General features: G+C 41.3%; 1 protein-coding gene across 4 annotated transcripts in view; it reads left to right on the top strand.

Moving 5' to 3' along the window:
• Positions 1-21,912, top strand: part of KLF12 (KLF transcription factor 12) — a 213,265-nt gene that overhangs the window by 35,487 nt on the left and 155,866 nt on the right. For 2 of the 4 annotated variants that reach the window (XM_069970619.1, XM_069970618.1), the window contains exon 1: positions 8,904-9,125. The exons of 1 other annotated variant lie outside the window; for it this stretch is intronic. The gene's annotated coding sequence lies outside the window, so the exon portion shown is untranslated. Of the gene's footprint in view, positions 1-8,903; positions 9,126-9,225; positions 9,303-21,912 lie in introns of those variants that run through there. One more of the 4 variants, XM_069970617.1, reaches the window with a different exon arrangement.

Raw genomic sequence — 21,912 nt, 5'->3', positions numbered from 1 at the left:
GTCACTGTCAGGGAAAATCCTTGGGGGGAGCCTGCACACTAAAGGAGGAGCCTGCACACTAGAGGAGAAAGTGATAAGGACCCAGAGCCACTGTGATGCCTGTCAGGATCCGATGCTAGAGTTGACCCTGCAGTGCATGTGAAGATGTCCTGCTGCTCACAAAGTGATATTGGCAAATAATCACTTCAGGCCTGCTTACTGGTATTAAAGCAGCTGCAGGGGGGCCCCTTGTGGATGGGGGCTCTGGGCAATTGCCCTGTTTGCCCCCCCCCCCTCCCAACACTGGCCCTGCTAGGGGTAGGCATCCTCAGGTCCTCAATATGGCATATAGGGAAATAAGACATCAGATAAATATTTAACCTTTTTTTGTGACTGCAGCAGTTTTTCTATAAACTAGTTACTCGCTTCTTCCACAGAGCATTCCTGCTTAAATTGCTTTTTCATTATATTTTTGAGACAAAGACATTGTTATTATTAGAAACAAAGTTAGCAGCACAGAAAAAACAAAACAAAAACCAGTAATAGAACTGGGAAACAATCAGACCAGACAGTAACCAGAACTGCAGTCAGAATGTACACAAGAACAGCAACCAGGAGACACACTCAGGGACTTCAAGATGTATGAGGTGGGTATTGGGGAACTAGTATTATAAGGAAGTAAATATTGGAATAACTACTCTGAGGTTTAACCCTTTTATGATCAAGGCACAGGAAAAAAATATTTTAAAATCCACTAGTTGTATAGATTTGTAATATATCTCTACACAATAAAAATATGGCATACACTTTACAAAATCATACAATTCTTGTGCAGTATACCACAGCTTTTTCCAACAGAAGTATTATGGTTCTATATGAGCTGCTTTCTGCTGCCATCACCATCCACATTGGGCATTGTCAAGGAGCAGGAGAACAAAGGGGTTTGTCCACATTCTGTGTAGGGATTGCAGCCACACCCCTTTTCCTTCCTCCAAATCTCTCCCCTTTCCTGCCCTGCCGCTCCGGCCACATGAAAGAAAGGCTGTTTCTGAAGCAGATCAAAATGATCAAGTGGCCGCTGTTGTGTACTAAGCGCATACATATTCTCTTGTAGATACATATTAGATATACTGTGCTTTATTTGCCTCTTTTCTGGGCATGAGAAAACATTACAAGACATTGGGGGTTCTAATATACTATAGTATATAGTATTGGCTAAAAAAATTAGATCCAAACAAGAGGAGACAACAGATCTGAGCTTTGGTCCAAAGTTTTTCTCACTCAGCACATACTAGGACAATACTGTAACTCCAAGAACAATCATACAGATTGGTAATTAATTGATAATTTTAGTTTCTATAGCTTAATATTAATTTATATTATATAGCACAAATGTGAGTGTTGGCCTTCTTTAATACAAACCACAGGAAAACCTTCTCTTGTGCTGCAGCCATCCAACTGCAGTTGTCCTATTAATGTGTTTGCATTCCATGTGCTATTTGTTCATGTTTTTTTTACATTATAGAATATAGAATATAGAATTACTTATAATACTGAAAGTTAGACCTGCAAAAACATTTTCCTAAACAGCTGATGTAATCCCAGTTGAACCAAAGTTAATTATATTAAAGGGAAACTATAAGCATGCTAGACAAATCTAACCTGCTGATATGTCCCTTTTGTACACTGGGTGCTGAGGATGAAGGGAAGTTTAACTTTATTCTCGGCAGTGTTTCAGTTTGTAGTTATATCCTTAGGCTAGTGAGTGATCTCCTTTTTCCCCACTGATTGCTGATGCTGCCACTTCCAAGGTGTGCTCGTCTTGACAGTGACAGTAGGCTTAGCTAATCAATGGCTGTGGCGCTGTCCTGTCTTAGTGATTGGCTGAGTGGGCTGTCAGAGATTGGAGTAATTGGCTGTATGGCTGTAGCCCGATAGTTAAAGTCAAACTTGTAGAGCTGCAAAAAGTCATAGTGTAGCCTTGGCCTAATCAGTGATCTCTTGGTAGTAGATAGCAATGATGTTTTTGGAGTATTTTTCTAAGCTAAAAATAATGAATTACTACTAGTTTGTAGGTGGTAATACTATTGTTAGTATGCCATTTAGTACACATTTTATTACACTGCAATTTTTATTATACATTTTGTACTACCTCATTGGTAAGCACAGTTTAATTTATACTGCAACATTTTTATTACCTAGTTTGTATTTAACAAGTTTAAGTACCTTTATCTTTGGTACTAGATTTACACCACATGTGTTTTAGCACTTTATACACTGGCACAAACCATACTGCTTATAGGTAGAGATGAGCGAACCGGGTTTGGGTTCAAGTCAATCTGAACCCGAACGTTCGGTATTTGATTAGCGGCTGCAGAACTTGGGTGAAGCTCTAAGGTTGTCTGGAAAACATGGATACAGCCAATGACTATATCCATGTTTTCCAGACAACCTTAGAGCTTTATCCAACTTCAGCAGCCACAGCTAATCAAATGCCGAAAGTTCGGGTTCGGATCGACTCGAGCATGCTCGAGGTACGCTCATCTCTACTTATAGGCTATATTTTATCAAGGGGACATACTCTTTTTTTTAATCTGAAAATAACTAGCAACTCTGATGAACCCCCAAAGATCACACAGTACTGCCACTGTAACAGTCTCAGAGTCTTCTGACCCCTTGAGGATAATGTCTGGGAATTATGTGTTTCAGATCTCTGAGTTTACTGGTAACTTGTAGATACAGTTCAACACAGCAAGGCTGAAATAGCTGGACTCCCCCCCCCCTCCCGATTTCCTTGACTTAAAGGTGACCCAGAGTAATTTGTTAGACTAAACTAGTTATTGCCCAAAAACCTCCTTAATTAATGCTAAACCTCACAGATGGACCCTTGTAGATGACCTGGAGGAGATGTTAACTGAGGGCCATTTTAATTCTCTCCAGAGATGTTACATTGAGTTCAAGTGATGGCTTTGGCTGGGCCATTTAAGGACAGAGTTGTCTCTAAGCCACTTTTGTTTTGTATTGACTGTGCTGTTGGAACCTTTGGCCCACAGTGAGGTCTAGAGTGTTTTGGATCTGTTTTTTTTTTTTAAATTAAAAATATCCTCATTCTTTCCTCCATGCAGCTTACCCTCAACCCTGACCAGTCTCCTTGTTCCAGTCACTGAAAACACCCCTAGAGCATGATGATGCCATCACCATGCTTTACTGTAGGGATGGTATTAGGCAGATGGTGAGCACATGACACATAGAATTGAGACCAAAATATTTAATCTTGGCTTCATCAGACCACGGAATTCTGTTTCCAACAGACTGAAAGTACTTTAGGTACTATTTTGCAAACTCCAGACACCCCATGTATCATACTGACGATAGACTTTCTTCTGGCCAGTCTGTTATAAAGCCCAGATTGGTGGAGTGCTGCAATGATGCAGAAATACCTCCAGCTTAACCAAAGTAATTGAGTTCTTGAGTAGAGATAATCGAACAACAGGAAATCTTAGGTTCGATTGAACTCAAAGATTTATGACCGTGCAGCATTTGATTCCCGATGCCTTCCCGGTCCGTGGGGAAGGAGGAGACAGCCCGGGTACCGCCTAGAATTCCGGGATACAGCCTATTACCTAGGCTGTATAACGGAATTCCAGGCGGTACTCAGGCTGTCTCATGCTTCCCCACAGACCGGGAAGGCATCGGGAATCAAATGCTGCACGTTCAAAAATGTTCGAGTTCGATCGAACCTAAGATTTCCCGATGTTCTATCATCTCTATTCTTGAGTACTTCAATGATCAAGGCCTTTTCACCTGATTACTTAGATTTTTAGGGAGGCCAGGTGTAGGAGTCCTTGTTGCTCCAAACCTCTTTTCATTTAACAGTTATGGAGGCCTCTGTACCCTTCTCCAGATCTACACCGCCATACAATGCTGTCTGTGAGCACAGTCGTTTCTGCCACATGGCTTGGCTTTTGCTCTGATATATATTGTCAGCCATGAGACCTTATACTGACAGTCTCTCCATATCATGTCCAATCAACTGAATTTACCTTTATCAGTTGACTTCAAGTGTAGAAACATCTCAAAGATGATCAAGAGAAGAGCTAAATTTCAAGTGTCATAGCAAAGGGTCTGGATAGTTATGTCCATGAAAAAGTTTACTTTTTCTTTTTTAATAAATCTGCAAAAAAAAATGTATGTTTAAATGTCACCTTCATTTTGCATTATTTTCTAAGAAACTAAAGAAGTAACAGAGATTAGTGAATTTACAGTACAAAGGAAGCGACTTTGTTAGCTCGGCAATCGGCTTATCAGCCGGCTGCTTTTGTCCATGCTACTTTGTGCTGCTCCACCCTGGGTGTCTGGAAAAGTTGGATCCAATCCTGAGAAGCTTCTCCCAGGACTGGATCCAGCTTTTCCAGGCATCTGGGGTAGAGTGGCACGGATTTCAGATGCAGCTGGCTGATAAGCAGACTGCTGAGCTAACAAAGCGAGTCGCTTTGTTTCTACTGTAAATTCGCCCATCTCTAGTAACAGACAATTCAATTTTTTAACATTTTGGGGGGTGGGGGGTGTCATTTTTTTTTTTTTTTAATTGATCAGTAGGAGGTTCTAAATCCACTGCAGAACTGAATTATTGCCTAAACTGATTTGCAAATAATCTTGGAAATAATAAAAAAAATGGCTACAAAATATATAAGCCCTATAAATATACCTCCCCCCCCCCAAAAAAAAAGAATACATCTGCTAACCCTATTTATTGATAAAAATTTACTTCCGATTACCACTCTGATAAATATGGTGCGTTTTAGACTGTCTAGTCTAAGTTTACTCTAAGTATTAAACATTTATTCACTTGGATAGGTAAAAATATTCCAAAGCTATCACTATATAACATTATACATTGTAACAGATTTGAAAATGGGCTGTAACATAAAGTCCAAGGGGTAAAGGGGTTTTCCAGGAAGGATGTGGAATTAAGAAAAAAATAAGATTCCTGCCACATTCTATTAATCCCAGTATTTATTCTCTTTGGTGACAGATGCTCTCTAAAACAATTACCCAATGTTCCTTTATGGGAACAGAGGACTATGTGTGTAGTATTTGAATAGATTTCCCAGATATTTGTGGATCCCTGATACACAAAGGGTTAAATAATTGCAGAGCTGAGAAGGAACATCCTGAGTGTGTGCTACTGTGCTCAGCATCCTGAGTTCCCATAGCAACCCTAGTCTTTCTGTCATACTCCTCTGCAGCTGCAGAATATCTGAAGTGCAGCACACTGGGCTTCTCAGTTCCAAATGCAGCACTGGCCTCTCTTGAAGCAACCATTAGTCTTCCCTGGAATGGAAATTGCCTCTAGGGAAAGGCTGAGCAGTATTATGGCTCTTCTAATTTTGGAATTCATTAGACACATCACCTCGCTGTGTTAAAAAGATGCTGCACTGTCAGTTAACTAAACACATGGGGATAGATACCCTGGACGCACTGTAAGAAAAAAATCTTGCAGAAAATCACATTCTACATAGGAAGTTGGGATCTTACTTGCATTATTGTGCCATCTCAAATGTAATCCCGTAATATGTCAATTAGTATAGGAATCTCGATGGCAGCAGTACAGCCTGTGCCATTGAATGACGGAGACAGGAACTATAGCAGTTTATTAATCTGTTATGTCCCACTGCTGAAGGTTATGTAACGTATAGCTGTTTACATCTATAAACGCTGTATATAACACTGGGTGTGTGTGTCTGTGCAATAGCTTGAGATATTTGAAATGATTCCTGCCTGCCCCGTTTCCTTGGTAGTTCTGGGCGGAAAGCCAATGTTGTGTTAGGAATGTCAGGGCCCCAACTGGGTCAGGCATATGCAGGCTCCTAAGTTAGGACACCAAGGAGTGAATAAGCCATCTCAATGGTAATGAGCGTAGCCCCCAAAAGACTCGCAGGAAATAGATCTTGGTACCATGGTCAAAGTGCAAATATGTGGAATGCAGATCTATATCAACTGTCTACAAATTTGAGAGGAACTTTCCTATGTGGGGCCTTTATTTACTTTCCTGTTTGGTCTCATCTGCTTTGATTTTCAGCATGTCAATAAAGAACACTACATTGGCGGTACAAAAATTTGATTTTCTGGATGCATCACTAATAATGGAACAGTAAAAGAAAAAAAAAATATGCATAGTTTCCTTTAATTTAAAGGGCATGTGCACATTCCAACATCTCTTATCTCCAGAACCCTACTGATCAGTAGCAGCAATTGTTACGGTAGCCATGGCTCATCCACCATTGCTGATATCTCCATGACATACTAAATGTTTGCCTACTTAAAGCTTCTTTTTTTCAGCAGATTTAGATTGCTAAAGGAATACTGGGAGTTCTTGGTCTCTCCCTCATAGTAAAACTGATCTACTTGTGGTCGCTCACCGTATAGTCTGTGCGTCATACAGAAATGGTTACCACACTTGCCCTACTCTCCACTTGAAGGTAAAACCACCATTGTTGGTTTCTCTGGGAGTTAGGCCCCATTTAGGTCACATCTTGTTTAGGTCATATCATCACTTTCTCCAAAGAGGTCAACTTTCTTGACATTCCTGTTGTAGCAAATACTTGATCTCCATGATATAGCCGTCTTTAGGCATTGTTTCTTGGACCTCTGCATTGTGAAGAAATGGACAGCTAGACAGTCATCACTAAACAGAATTGTAACACCCAACTATTTATTCAGAAATATTCAGGAGGAATAAAAGGTGAAGGGCACATACAGTGGAAGGGTGTACTCACACTGAGGAATCCGCGTGGAGAAGTTCCCGCGGATTTTGCCGTTCACTCCTGCTTGCATTTCCACCTGTCCCATAGACTCTATTCTATGGTTAGGCGGATTCTGCCATCTGCCCAAAGAATGGCAATGTCTATTCTTTGGGTGGACAGCGGAATCCGCCTGACCATAGAATGGAGACTATGGGAAGGGGATGCGAGCAGGAGTATGTGGCGGAATCCATGGGAACTTCTCCATGTGGATTCCTCAGTGTGAACGCACCCTTATAGGGAATTGGGAATTCCAATTTTATGTTACAACAGACATTTCAGGTGTAGTATCATGCACAAGTTAATATGAACCATTTTGCTTGTATTACTCTCTATAGGTTCTCTAGGATCAGTTTTTCATCTGTATTTTTCAGATTCATTTCAGCTATATTTTCTACCACTGCCCAGTCATGAACGTGGATCAAAATCGACAGAAAAAAATGGATCTGAATAAGAGATGGAGTTCAGGATTCATTGATTTGCAATACACATTAGGGCTATGTTCACACTGGGTATGTTTCCGGTCGTAGTGTGAACCGCGAATATACGCACGTAGTTTTGATGTTGATGCGTTCACTTGAAAGTATACGATATACGCCCGCACAGTGCACACTACGTATGAGCTTATGGCCAAATCGTATGCGGCGCCGTGAAAAATGAACACGACCATTGTTTGAGGACGGAAATGTTGAAACTCACGGCCGTGGATTTCCATGCGGTCCCGTACAAAGTACTTATTTCAGCCAAATTGAACTTGATTTTTCGATCCAAAAGGTTCTGTGTGGTTTACGGGGCTGGACGAAGATTTCCAAGTAAATGACCTGCCTCAGATCGCTTTGAAACAAGCTAGGGAAGCATAACTGTACTACGGCGTATGTTCGCGGTTCGTACGTATCCGGACGCATGTTGATTTTTCCCACGCCCGTAGTTTCAGCCGCACATGTACGGCGGCGTACGAAATGCGGCCTGACACATACGCAGTGTGAACATAGCCTAATTGACTAATATTAGTGTCATGCTGGTGGTGCTTTTAAACATGTAAGGCCATGTTCAGACCTGCTTTTGGACTACCAGGAGCTTATGACTTCAGTTCTGTGACTTATGGTGGTGAGAATTGTGAGCTTGCAGCACTTACTGTTCTTGCTGGCAGAAGCTAGAAAAATTGTTTGCACCCCAATGGACCCTATTGTTTGTCCCTGAGGGTCAATCTGTCATAGTAAGGTGGCTTCAATCATGTATATTATGGCCTTGTAGTGCTGATATTTGTATGACACTCTGATGCTGACAAGAATGTCACCAGTCTTTAAAAACTTTTATTTTTTTTTCAGAAACATGGGACTCATATAAAACAGGTCTGGCTGGCTGTACCTGTAGCCGAGTTTTTAAATTAACCTCATAATATTACAATGACAGCCATGTCCCCTTACAATACTTTATGAAAATTGCCTTGACACCCAGGACATGCTTCAATGGAATAGCAGGGCCATCTGTACAGCTTATTATTGCATACATTGTTCCTTATAATATAGGGAGAGCTGCACAAGTGCTGTATTTGCTGGTCACTTTTTCATCCCATTACTTGCACTTGCATAATTGCAGTAAAATATGATTTTAAGAGAAAAGGTAAAATACAAAGTCGCAATGTGTGTGAGGAGCCTGGGCAGTGGCAGCAGCAGCAGGGCAGCACAGGGCAGCAGCAGCAGCAGGGCAGCACAGGGCAGCAGCAGCAGGGGAGCCGGGCAGCAGCAGCAGGGGAGCAGGGCAGCAGCAGCAGCAGGGGAGCAGGGCAGCAGCAGCAGCAGGGGAGCAGGGCAGCAGCAGCAGCAGCAGCAGCAGGGGAGCAGGGCAGCAGCAGCAGCAGCAGCAGCAGGGGAGCAGGGCAGCAGCAGCAGCAGCAGGGGAGCAGGGCAGCAGCAGCAGCAGCAGGGCAGCCTTGACATCTCCAGGCGGGGAGATATACACGGGCAGTCTGTGGGTGTAGCCTCCTACTCCTCAGGGTGGGAGCAGGGAGGGGTTCACCAGGAAAAAAGGGGATTTCCGACAGCAGCAGCGACCGCTCGGTGGATGTGAATAGAAGGAAATGTGCTGTAATTACGTATAGGAGAAGCTTCCTTCTGCTTCCTATAAGGAATAATCGCCATGTAACGCGTTATAGAGGGCTCCAGTCCACACAGGAGCTGCTGGAGGACGGGCTCAGCGCCGTGGTCTGTCTGGGTCCCCCCAGGCTGGGGGTCCCCGTGTAACTCGATGCACGCTGCTAATGCTCCCAGTATATTGTCCTCTCTTGTTTATGAAGCCTCCACCCACTGGCCCACCCTAGATTTAGCAGATCACGTGATCCCGGTAAGTCATTTGCAAGTACAACAGTTCTCTGTGTGCCCCCATTCATTTCCTGAGAACTGCATAGAGCAGCTGAGGGAGTCTCTGTATGTGTATGTGTGTGTGTGAGAAAGGCACAGACAGGGGATTCTCTATAAGGCACACGAAACCCTCTCCTACTGCTCTGCAGCTTCTGCACAGGTCTGTGACTCTTCCATTTCTTACCAGTCCATGCATTTCCATCTGTCCATACCTGGGTGTCCATCATTGCAATTCTCACTGATCAGATCAATAAGTGGCAATATTGTGTAATGCTGACCATCTGTCATTCTGGTGTCTTCCATCCCCTAAACTTGCAGATCTCTTCATTTGCATCCTGTCATCTGGGCTCTTGTGTAGCACTGTGTGTTGTCACTGTGAGGGCTTAGGACTTTCTTGTTGTGTTATGGAAGAAAGTGCTGATGACCTCCTTGTCATAAGCACCCCCCCCCCTCTTACCCCCACCCCCTCCTCATCATTGTCTGCTGCATGGTAATGATGTAGAACTGTCACTTGCCTCATAAAAGTAGTCAGAGGGCTGGCCTATGGCAGTAATTTTCAATTAGGTAGTCTATGCTGACAGCTTGTAAGTTTGCATGTTGATTTAGTCTGGTGTTGTTAGGAAGGCAGCAGTATACAAAGAGCAGCTGCTGTCCTAGGTTTGTAATGAGACCACCGAGGGCTGACCCCCTGACATTACTTGGTGGCAGTGTGGCTCTGCTTATCAGAACTGATGGCTGCATCTTGATCTGTGATCTTCCTTTGTGTGCATGCAGCCTCTATTTATTCCTCTGGGATACAATGAATTGTTTATATTATAGATGGTAAATATTTATTTCTTTAATGTGTCCAGTTTTGTCAGCTACATTCTCTTCTAGAAACACATTAACAGGCAAATGTATCAATATGAAATCAATGTTATTACATGTATTGCTGCACTGATTAATCCTATACAATGAAGAGAATATAGTTTATATAATCTGAGAGGATACAGGTTTTAGTACATAATGACCACTGGCGGCTAGTCTATAGATATGACCACAGCTTTGTCTGTAGGACGCTCTAGATTAGTAGCCTGTAACCTTATGGTGATAGCATGGTTAGCATTTCTATTATTCATCCAAGGACATGTGTGTGAAGTTGTTGGGTTTCCTATGCCTTGTCATTGCTGGCGTAATGTCAAAGTTATGAAAAAGGTGAGAAAGATATAAAAAGACTGGATATTTTGGGGAGTAACTGAACCCCCATCTATACAAAGAGCCATTACAAGGCAGTGGACAGTATCCTTCTAGAAAGCAGACCCTGCTACATTGCTCTGGCTGATCACCTTAGTGTTAGCTGCTTATAGTCAGCTGCTAAAAGCTGTGTTCAGTTAGAAGCATTAACACAGAGAGAAATCTGTAATCTGGATAAAAGGACATTTAGCATAGCTGCTTGGTTGGAGATATTTAAAGGCTGCCTGTGTCTTGGATGGGTATTTAGTAGTCTTGACTAATGATCTGTTTAGCAGGAATAGCTATTGGTTATAAGATTGTTTCCTCTCCATCATTCGCTCCTGTCATGGAGAAAGAAAAGAGCCATTTACAATATAGGCATGTGCAATGCTAGTCCCAACACAGACATCTGTCAGTCAGGGAGACGTCACCAGGCTAATCCATTGTGACTTCTGCATTCCTCTTTCTCCTCGCTTTTTTTTTTTAACTCAGGTCTATGTCGTCATGGATCTGCTACTATATCTGTATGTGGTGCAGAGCCATGTGACGGCTTACACATTCTATTGCATGCACTGCTGAAATGAAAATAAAAATCCAGCATTGTCCTGGAATTGCCTGGAATTTCTCCAGCAACGTGTGTTTGTTTACAATATATGGCCGCCTTAATAGCAGATCTTTAGTGAAATATTACAGTATTAAGCATTTTGTTGCTTTGCATGATGTTTTCCAACTTTATAGGTATGTTGTTGTTTGGCTAAAGAAATCCTAGAAGATTTCATGTAAATGCCAATATGTTACTGTTCAGGGGGAAGCATCTATGTTTACAGACCTTTGTGTATTTGTTAACTCTGCATTAAGAAAATGTTGGCTATTGAGAACTTCCTTTTGGTTTATTATCACCTGTGTATGTACGGCTAATTATATTTTAAAGTGAATTATTGGAAATTATAAGCAAATGTAATTGTAAAGTTATTCTATATTTTGGAATATAATCATTTTTGGTTAAGTTTGGATACATTTGCTGGTAGTCATCTACTTCAGCTCTTAACAATGGGGCACTTCCTTAAGGGGTGTTTGAAGAAAATTAAATTGACCTGCACTAACCTTTTCTCCTGGGTTGTTTTCTGACCAAACCATGTCTGCAGGCTGTGAGCACAATACAGACTGTCATAAATGGCAGCCTGCATTCTGCTAAGAGATCTGCAACCTAATTGCAGAAAATTTGAGGCTTCCAAAAACTTTGCAGGTTATTATAGGAACATTCCCACAGATGATTTGGGAACTGCATTAATGACATTATAGTATGCTGTTAGTCCATTATTATGTTTCTGAATTGACTTAAAGAAGCAGTTCACAAAAAAATTATTATTGCCCCCCCCCCCCCCACTAGGCGCCAGCGTGTATACTCACTGCAGCTGATCAGTGTCCCGCGACGCGGCTTCGTTCTGGTCTGGTCCCGTGATGCCGTTCAAATCTGGCGCATGCTCACTTCAGCCTCTGCTGTGACTCCTCTTCTGTGTCCTGTGATTGAACATTGGAAGTCACGCGCTTCCATAGAGAATGCATTGAAGCGCGTGAGTTCCAGCGTACAATCACAGGAGACAGAAGAGGAGTCACAGCAGAGGCTGACGTGAGCGTGCGCCGGATTTGAACGGCACCACGGGACCGGAACGAAGCCGCGCCGTGGGACACCGATCAGCTGCAGTGAGTATACATGCCAACGACTGCCAGGGGCCAATAATAATTTTTTGTGCACTGCTTTTTTAACAGCTTCATATATCTGAATTGGGTAGTTTCAGATACGTACACAACTTTTATTGGAGATTAAAAAATATGTAAACCTAAAATTTAAATGATTTATTTTGCAGTTATTATTTATGTGCATTTATTATTTGTTTTGCATCTAGTTCCATTTAAAGCAGAAATTATATTATATGTGGCTAGAGTACAATAGTTGCATATTCAGTATTATTTTTAAAGTTTTTAATACTTTTTTAATACTTGTGAAGGGTCCATCCACACGTACAGGATCCGCTGCAGATTTGATGCTGCAGATATCAATATAACTAAATGACTCAACACAGCATCAAATCTTCGCCATCAAATCTTTTGCAGATCCTGTACGTGTGAACGCACCCTAAAAATTTGTTTTAAAATCAAGGTCACTTTCTGATTAGTCATTGAGTATCTGCTGTACATTCTGGAAACAACTACCAATGCATGACAATTATTTTCCTGGGCTACAAAATGGGTTTTACATATATGAAAGGAATTATTATTTTATCAGTGGCGTCCCTCAGTCAGTACCCTGGTAACCAGAGCTTAGAAATTCTCTTAGTCTGGAGGACTGGGCACGCCCATAGAGTCACATAGAAAGCCAGTTTACTTGGATGGGTCCTGGTAAGCTTGGGTGATAATAGAGAACTGTTAGAGGGATACGTTGCAGATATATTTGAATATATGGTAGTTATTAGCTGTTTTATACACTGATGCTTTTAACAAAAGCATCATAGCAAACAACCCATTTACAGTAAAAATGATATAAAACATTCATTATTAGTGTTTGTGAATGTAAAATTAAGGACTGTCATATGAATAGCAACCTAACAAGTGGTATAAGAATAAATATAAAAAATACACCAGGGAAGTGTGGAGAGGTAAGTAAAAAGTTTATTATTTTCTGGATAAACCAACAACATCCTTGCAGCCCTTGCTGCATGATGATTGAGCCATTTTATAGGCTCTGTAAGCGAGCACTGATCTAGCAGATCAGTGCTCACTTACTGCGCTAATCAAGCCGTCTAATACTGCCCTTACTCTAGTCTTAAAAAAGGTGTTTAAAGGTGGCTGACCCCTTGAATGCCTCCATTTTTGAGTTGTAAAAAAGAAAAGGAACGTCGCACGGCACACATAGTGTGATACTGCAGAGCTGGATTTGTGCGTATCTATGAATAGGTGTTGCTCACCTTGTGGGGGTCGCGCTACGAACACGACACCGCCTGATGCTTTGTAGAAGTTTGTTCTTTCCGCTCCCTGCCCTTCCGAGGATCCGAAGATATTGGTCAGGAAATAAAAAAGAAGATTCACTTATCAGAGACAGGATGTGTGGAGAACTTGGACACCTGGTGCAGAGCGGCTTGTTCGCAGGGTTCTCAATGAAGGATAGGAGTCGTAGTACAAGATTCTCCCAATTCTTTATTGTAATATTACTAGGACTATTATGAATGTAGGGCATGTATGCATGTTTTTAATTATCTGATGAAGAGGGTTGCACCTCGAAACGTATTACTGTGTTTTTTATGTCATTACAATAAAGAAGTGGGAGAATCTTGTACTACGACTCCTATCCTTTATCATGAACCCTGTGAACAAGCCGCTCTGCGCCAGGTGTCCGAGTACTCCACACATCCTGCCTCTGATGAGTGAATCTTCTCTTCCATTTTTGAGTTGATATGGTACCCTGTCATCATTCACAGTTTGGAAACCTCTGCTCTTAAAATATAAACATGTTAATTGACTAACAATTAAATGGCCTTAGTGTCTGTATGTATTCTCCTTACAGCTCTGCAAATGATGTTAACTCTATTATAAGGCTATATTCACCTTTACAACGATTATATTTCTCCAGTGCATCTAAAATAAAACAACTTTGCAAATGGACTGATAAGAATTCTCCTACAGTTTTATGTCTACAGCTCCTATGCAGACCATTGTGTTTCTATGGTTACCAGCTGCAAAAGAAAAAACAAAGGCTGTTAAATGAAGGAAAGGTAGAAAAGATGTTGGATATACATAGGTTGGCTTGAGAACTATAGTTCTGGTCCTACAGCGCTGTTCCAATCCCGCTTGTGCCCACTTGACCTTTTCACTATCTGGCCCGCAGCTTAGGAGGCCGGAAGTCCGGTTCTCGAAAGCATTTCTATGAGACATAAGGTTTTTGGGGTGGTGAGGAAGAGGAATAAAATGAAAATGGAATGTTTCTTTAAATGGTGGCAGACTAGGGGCAAGACTCTTGAAAATGCTGCTTTGTTTCTTATTTTAGATGCATAGGTGATATAGCACAAAATTGTTGTTTGAGTGTTCATGTCCTTTAATTATGAATAAATAAATGGTGATTTATTGGTCCTTCAGCTAAGGTGAAGCCATGAGTCAGTGTTGGCGGGTCTGTTATATTACTCATATCAGAGGCCATCGGGGTCAGTACTGTGTACAGCTGAACATTCCTTTACCAGGCAAGATGAAAACATTAGGCTTTTATCATAGCAGGATATGAAAGCTTCCACATCTTAATTGCTTGTCTGTAAAACCATAATGCATCCTGGTATATATCAGTAATCATTGTCATTTCATATAATGTGCTGAGTGAAACCAGTTACAGATTACAGGGCATTTGTTATTTATTTCCCATATGTCGATCTCTACATACGACTCTTTCATGAATAGTAGAAATAATGAGTTGTAAGGGCGTAAGTCGAGAAAGCGAGAGGAGATCGCGTGTATTAAATTACCAAGGCTATTCTTCCCAGGTTATACATTTCACTTTCTTCTCTTTACCTGGCCGATGGAAAGATATCTATTTTTAGGCCAATTGACCTTTGCACTCTGAAGTTTAGCTTGTTCTTTGTCCTGCTTGTTTTTAAATACTTTGGGTTTATTTTATACAGGAATATGGACACACTGTCCATAGACTTTCTTCTGTCATAGTATCTTTATATGTTTTACCAATACCCTCAGGTGACTTGTAACGTTTTCTATAGTTGAAAAGAATTAGAGTTGTATAGAGTATTTACATATGGGATCCAGAGTTACTTCATTATTCATGTTGCCTCAGCATAAACTGAGGGTGAAATTCTAATAGAAAGTTAAGTTACGAGATAAAGAACAAGAGAAAGGTGTTCTGCCTCCACTGCAAGTGTTGAATTCTACACTATTAAAGGACCTTTAAAAGGACTTGTGTTGAGTATCAAAAAAATGTGTTTTTATAATATCTTGTAGCCTTTGGTGTCCTCTTTCCAACACTATTTCATTTTGTTGTTATGTCCCTTCCCCAGACACCTTTCAAAGATTTAAGGTTTTTACTGTTTGGTTGAACTTTTCCCTAAATATGGGATGGACAAGATGGATAAGAACTTTATTTTAAACAAGGTTATAAATATTAGGCCCAAGAGTGAGTGAGTCTGATTCATACCCTCAGTCTCATAATTACTGCCCCCTAAGCTTCATATTTACACCTGCTAAGCCTTGTTCATACCCTCCCACCCTGTCCCTGCCTCATATTGACACACTCCCCAATCCTAGCATTTACAGCCCATTTTGAAAAAAGGTTCCTACCCATCAGACCAAATGGTTAAATCTCTACATTTCAGAAACGGAAGTGTAGCAACAATTTGAAACAGCCTAAGGCTATGTTTCCACTTCAGGAAAATATTGAGAAAGGCTGCCATCTTGTAACATAGACGGCCGCTAATAATGATCATCATCATTATTAGTTGCCATCTATTTAATGAGACGGCCACCTTCCACTGATATTATTACAAAGTGGGAACATAGCCTCAGGCTGCATTCACATGTCCATGATATAAGGTTTGTATGCTTGTTGTATATCACGAAATTAACTGTATGGTACTCCCTGCATTGTAATTTATCATGATACTGTGAGCTATGAAACAGTTGAACACTACACTATTGAAGTGACACAGCTGTGTCAGTGTAGGAGAGAACTGCTCTAGACTTTGCGGAGGATGTACAAATCTGGCCTTATAGTCAAGGCTCCTAAGGCTACATAATGGTAAAAAAAAATTGTATAGACTACAGGTCCTTTTTAAAGGGGATTTCTGGAAAAATATATTAATGTCTAAACATGCTGAGGGTGACAGGAAAGTGAAAACTTTCCTGTCACGATTTCAGTCTGTGACTCCATATTGACACAGGAAATACTCAGTCACAGACTTAGGGTGCTATTACACGGCTCGATGGGGGCCCGATAATAACTGTAAACAAAAACGTAATAACCGTAAACGTTTACTGGGCCTATTACATGGCCCAATAATTGTTTAACAAAGGCTGCATGGACATCGTTACTGATCTCTTTGCAGCCCTTGCTTAAACTGCATACATTACCTATCCATGGTCCAGGGCTCCTCTTGCAGTCCGCTTCTCCCCGGGTCCCGTGCGCTGCAGCTTCAGAGTGGCCGCTCTGAAGCTGCAGCGCGCGGGACCTGGGGAGAAGCAAAGCGCAGGAGGAGCCCTGGACCATGGATAGGGAATGTATGCACTTTGCAAATCGTCAGCCGCCGGCCACGCACCGCTACTACACGTAGCGATGCATGGTCGGTGCCCGACAATTATAGGTCCACACCTATATCAACAATCAGTCGATGATCGTTGTCATCGGCTGATCGTTGTGTTTATTACACGGAACGATAATCGGCCGGATAGGGCTGATTCAGCTGATTAGCGTTCTGTGTTATAGGGCCCTTATATTAAAAAGGGCCCTCACATATTAAAACAGACTGTTTTAGTACCATTTGGTTTTTTACATTATTACTACCAGTATATATAGTGAATAACCCTGAAGAACACGTGTAAAATATAATACCTCCAAGTAATTAAAACTTATTTTAGAGCAAGACCAGCCACGTATAACTATGTCTAAGGTCAGTACCAAGATCTGTTTAATGATATTTTTTATATCTAGGCCAGAAGCATAGCTCCAGGCCTTGCTGCACCATCTGTAACAAGGATAGTCTGACTCTCATATACTAGTGTAGTGCTAATGTTGTCATGTTTGGCTGTGGGGCTATTGGGCCTCTTGGCACCATGGCCTGGATTCAACAGCAATATCTTGATTATGTATAGCACTGACTCTGACCAGTAGATATTACCAGAAAGAAGAAGACTCACATTAACATATTAGTTCCCCCCCCCCCTGTAAGAATAATAAGACTAAAAATTGTGCACTAACTTTTGAATCACAAGAGATTGTGCAAATCTGACTGCAGCAATTGATTTCTAAAACCATTCTGGATTTTTTTGATATGCTACATGACCACATTCTCCTTAGATAAACTTGATCCCATATGGCGGCTTTCTAGATTACAGCCATGTTCTGGACTTTGCCTAAAACATTGGCCCCTTCACCCATTACTTGCTGAGGTATTCAGATATGTAATTCTGCCTTTCATTAAAGAGTCACTGTCGTATTTTTTTTTGTGCAGAAATCAATAGTCCAGGCGATTTTAAGAAACTTTGTAATTGGGTTTATTAGCCAAATCTGCCATTATCTGCATGTAAAAAGCCTTTTCCCAGGTCCCCCCCTCCTTCCTCTTTTTCATCCACTCTGAAAAATCTGAAAATTGTGACTTGTTGCAGGAGTCGTACTCTGTCTGCTCTAGGGAGAGGGGAGGGGGGAGGAGGAAGGAGGGAGTTAGCCGGCAGCAGAAAGCAGATAACAGAGGATTACAGGCACAGAGCTGGGTGACAGCTGTAATCTGAGCTCAGACAGGTCACTGGTGACTGTCCAAGAAGATAACGGGTGAGATATTTGTAGATTAACTCTTTGTTGTCCTGTTTTGGTCTTTTCTTTAGCTCTCTCCATAGGAGAACAATGAAGACAGGGGGGAGAGCTTCAAACTGCTTTTTCATGATAAAAATGCATTTTTCGGATAATAAACCCAATTACAAAGTTTCTTAAAATCGCATGGACTATTGATTTCTGCAAAAAAAAATTTCACGACAGTGACACTTTAAATAAAAAAGGGTGTTCTGAGACTTTTGTACATCTCAGCCCTGTTTACTTTAATGGGGCTTTATTGCAGTTGTCTGCACAATGCCTGGTAATAAAGTAGCACTATGCAGAAAAGAACAACAATTTTGCAAGCTAGTTTGTAAAGTAAAGTATGGGAAGAAACAGCTCTCAACAGACTAGGGATACACATGCTCAAGTGGCAGTCTATTTTTATAAGGCTTCAGATTCTCACTCTTATGTTTACTTCCCATGCAGACTAATCTAATACTCTGTGTCCACGATCCTGACTAAGATTTCATGTGTGTATAAAATTACATGGTGTCTGCTGCTGTGCTGTTACACCACCCGCTGTCTTTCGGTCAGATGTTCCAGTATCATTGATCATTGTACATGATCATTCATTTCTTCCCAATCAAAATTCTCTTACCATATTAAAGTTAGGATCTTCCTGTTAAAGCGTCCATTAAAATAATGATATTTCATGAATATCTGATAGGTACAGCTCCCTTCATTTAGTCAAACGCAGTAGGTTTACACACCCAGGGTAGCCATTCTTAGAGAAAACAATATTTTTACATCTTTTCATACTGTAAAATATCAGCTTTGTGTACCTTTCCAATATGTGAACGTGCCATGCTGTAATATATGATTTTATGTTTTACATTATCATCTTCATACTTACCTTAAGTGTCCTTATTTATACTAAATACTGGATATAGAATAAATAGAATTATTTATATTTTTTATAGAATAATGGAACTGTTTATCTAAGCATGTTCGAGTTGCGCTCATCTCTATATAGGAAGTATATAAAGCAAAAGACATAGTGAAGGTGGTAACCCTGCCAACATAGTATACAGTGTATAGGGGCTTTAGGGTACTTATATACAGTAGCTTAAATAAATGTCATTAGCCAACAATTACAGTATCTCTCCAGACCTGCCCATACACATATCGTGTGGTCTCTATGGGAAGGGGAGGGTTAACCTGCAACTATTAAAGTGTACCTGTCGTTATAACTTCTAAAAAATCTAAATCAACAGTAGATGTGATATAAAGCAAGTTTACAATTTACATTCATATTTTTTTTTTGTTGTTATCAGGCTGTAAAACAAGGCTGAACTTATGAGAAATCCAGGTCCAGTCTCCTGAAGGCAGATTTTTAGTCTGGTTAAAAAAACAGACTAAACAGAGGAATTCCGGCCAGTACAGAGTCACGTCTCAATATGTCCATCAGTCACATGACTGTCTTCTCTCGTGTTCTCTCTGTGAGCGCTCAGATGGCCTGGGATTCACTGGACTTCCTGTTTTCTGACTGTTTCCTGTTGTTCAAGAACAAAAAGACTCAGAAAACAGGAAGTGTTGTGTTTTCCATGATAACTAAAAAAAAATAATGAATGTAAATTGCAAACTTGCTTTATATTACTATATATCTATATCTATATCTATATATATTGCTATATATCTACTGTTGCAACTGGGCACACCCGATTCCTATCTCCACTGACATCATCTGTTGATGGAGACTTGAGGGACCCCCAAAGACTTTACTGATAGCCGAACCTGCCACCAGCATTACTTCCATTAACCAAAAATCTTATCTAAGCCTTTGGAGCTTCATCAGCTATAAAATCATTTACATTACATCCAGTCACTACCTCTAAAAACGTTTATTTGACTGTCCATTAATAAGAAGGACAACCTTCCGCCCTTCTCCTCCCTATTACCGGAACCTTTGGTGGCCTTAAAAACCTGTAATCCAAAAAGAGGGGAATCATATCCCCTGCCTACATTGAAAGTCAGACATCATGCAGGTACTGTAGCATATAACATTATGTCATCCTCATAAGGAGAGGCCCCCTTTTTTCTATTACCTACCAGAAACCCAGAAATTACCAATAATGATTGCCAGAGTGAAAGAAGATGTTACAGCCCTGCTCAGTGCCATGACCTAAATTAAAGGCCAAGGTCTAATATGGGCCACCTGCTGAGAACATACAATTTGAACCATTTAATATTTTTAGGTCCAGAGCCAAAACTATAGAACAAGGGAAGCAATAACTCTAGACGCAGAATTAATGTGATTGAAATGTTGGTAAATAACCTGGGGTAGGTTGATATCTGTTACATAAAGGCAGACTAATCAGGGTGAATTATATGGTAGATGACTGCTGAAAAGATTCCAAATCTGTAGCCAGAATTGTAATATAATTAAAAATAAAAAGCAGATGGAGCCTTATGATCCACATTCTTTGAGGTCATTTTTTGGCTTAAAGCGGTTGTCCAATTCTTTAACATTCATGGCTTATGCTTAGATGAGAGGGGGTCTGACTTTCTTCATCCCAGACAATCGCTTGTTTGAAGGGGCCACAGTACTCTGATGAGCTCGGCGCTCCAGCAGCTGCAGTATTACAGCTTAGGCCTCATTCACATTATGATTTGTGACTCCCAGGCACTGATACATTTGCAAAGTTGGAAAATCAGATGGTGACTTATCTGTGCTCAGATTGGCAGATTGCCATTTAGTTCACTGACCCCAGTGTAATCAGCTAGTCACTATGGTTCAGTCATTTTCCAAATTTGTACAAGTTTTGGCTTGGACTAAAAAGTGTGATGTGTTGTGCAAAAACGGAAATGCGTGGTTTTTTTACACTTTTCAATCCAAGCTACAACATGTGTGTAATCATACTCACAGCTGATTTTCAGATTTTGTCAAAGTATCTGTGCCTCAGAAGCATAAATTGTGTTGTGAACCCGGCCTTAGTCCCAATCACATGAATAGGACAAAGCTGCAATATCAAGCACTGCTGCTACATAAAGTACAGAGACCTTTTTAAAGGGGTGCTCCAGCATGGGGGCACTTTCTGGGGGGACCGGGGAGCAGGTGGCTGAAGTAAAAGACGTCCACTCACCTCAGTTCCAGTGGTGGGTCACTCATCGCGGCGCTCCGGTTCCCGGCCGCTTCCTGGTGTCTGACGCCGCCCGAGACGCTATGTCTCAGGGCCGCTCAGCCACTCAGTAAAGGAGGCAGGATCCCAGTAGACTTCAAACGGATCCCGCCTCCTTCACTGAGTGGCTGAGCGGCCCTGAGACGTAGCGTCTCGGGCGGCGTCAGACACCAGGAAGCGGCCGGGGACTGGAGCACCGTGATGAGTGACCCGCTGCTGGATAACCCCCCCAAAAAGTGCCCCCACACTGGATAACCCCTTTAAGCCATGATGGAGGGCGGGGCTGCCATTACTGACCTAATACTGGTGGCCTATCTATCCTAAGAATGAAGTAAGAGAAATACAAAATGGCCAGGAGGATGGGACCTTGTGTAATCCTGTTGAGTATAAGATATATAGATAAACTATAGTGTAGGCGGACTCTCTTTTAGCCCCTTAGGCTTTGTGCGTATCATCCCACTTTGGCGTAACTCATAGTGTCAGATGATGGCTGCTGGTCAAGGGATCTGGGGAATGGGGATGTCCTAGTATTGGGTCCCTTGGGCAGTGAAGTGAAGAAAAAAAATACCTGGGTAGGTTTCCTGGTGCTGCCAAAAATTATTCCACAATATAGTATAAAAATGAAGGAGCTGATTTATTGCTGTAAAACCATTATAAAATCAAACACAAAATTGGCAATAACGCATTTTGGGAGTCTCAACTCCCTTAGTCAGATTGCATATCTGACACATGGGAGTTGAGACTCCCAAAACGCGTTATTGCCAATTTTATGATTGATTTCATTTTTATGCTATACTAGTTGGGGAAGAATTTTTGGCAGTGCCAGGAAACCTACCCATGTGTTTTTTTCTTCACTTCAATGC

Source organism: Dendropsophus ebraccatus, chromosome 5 (genome assembly GCF_027789765.1).
Source record: "Dendropsophus ebraccatus isolate aDenEbr1 chromosome 5, aDenEbr1.pat, whole genome shotgun sequence".
Classification (NCBI taxonomy): domain Eukaryota; kingdom Metazoa; phylum Chordata; class Amphibia; order Anura; family Hylidae; genus Dendropsophus; species Dendropsophus ebraccatus.
This window is presented reverse-complemented; position numbering and strand designations above follow the sequence as displayed.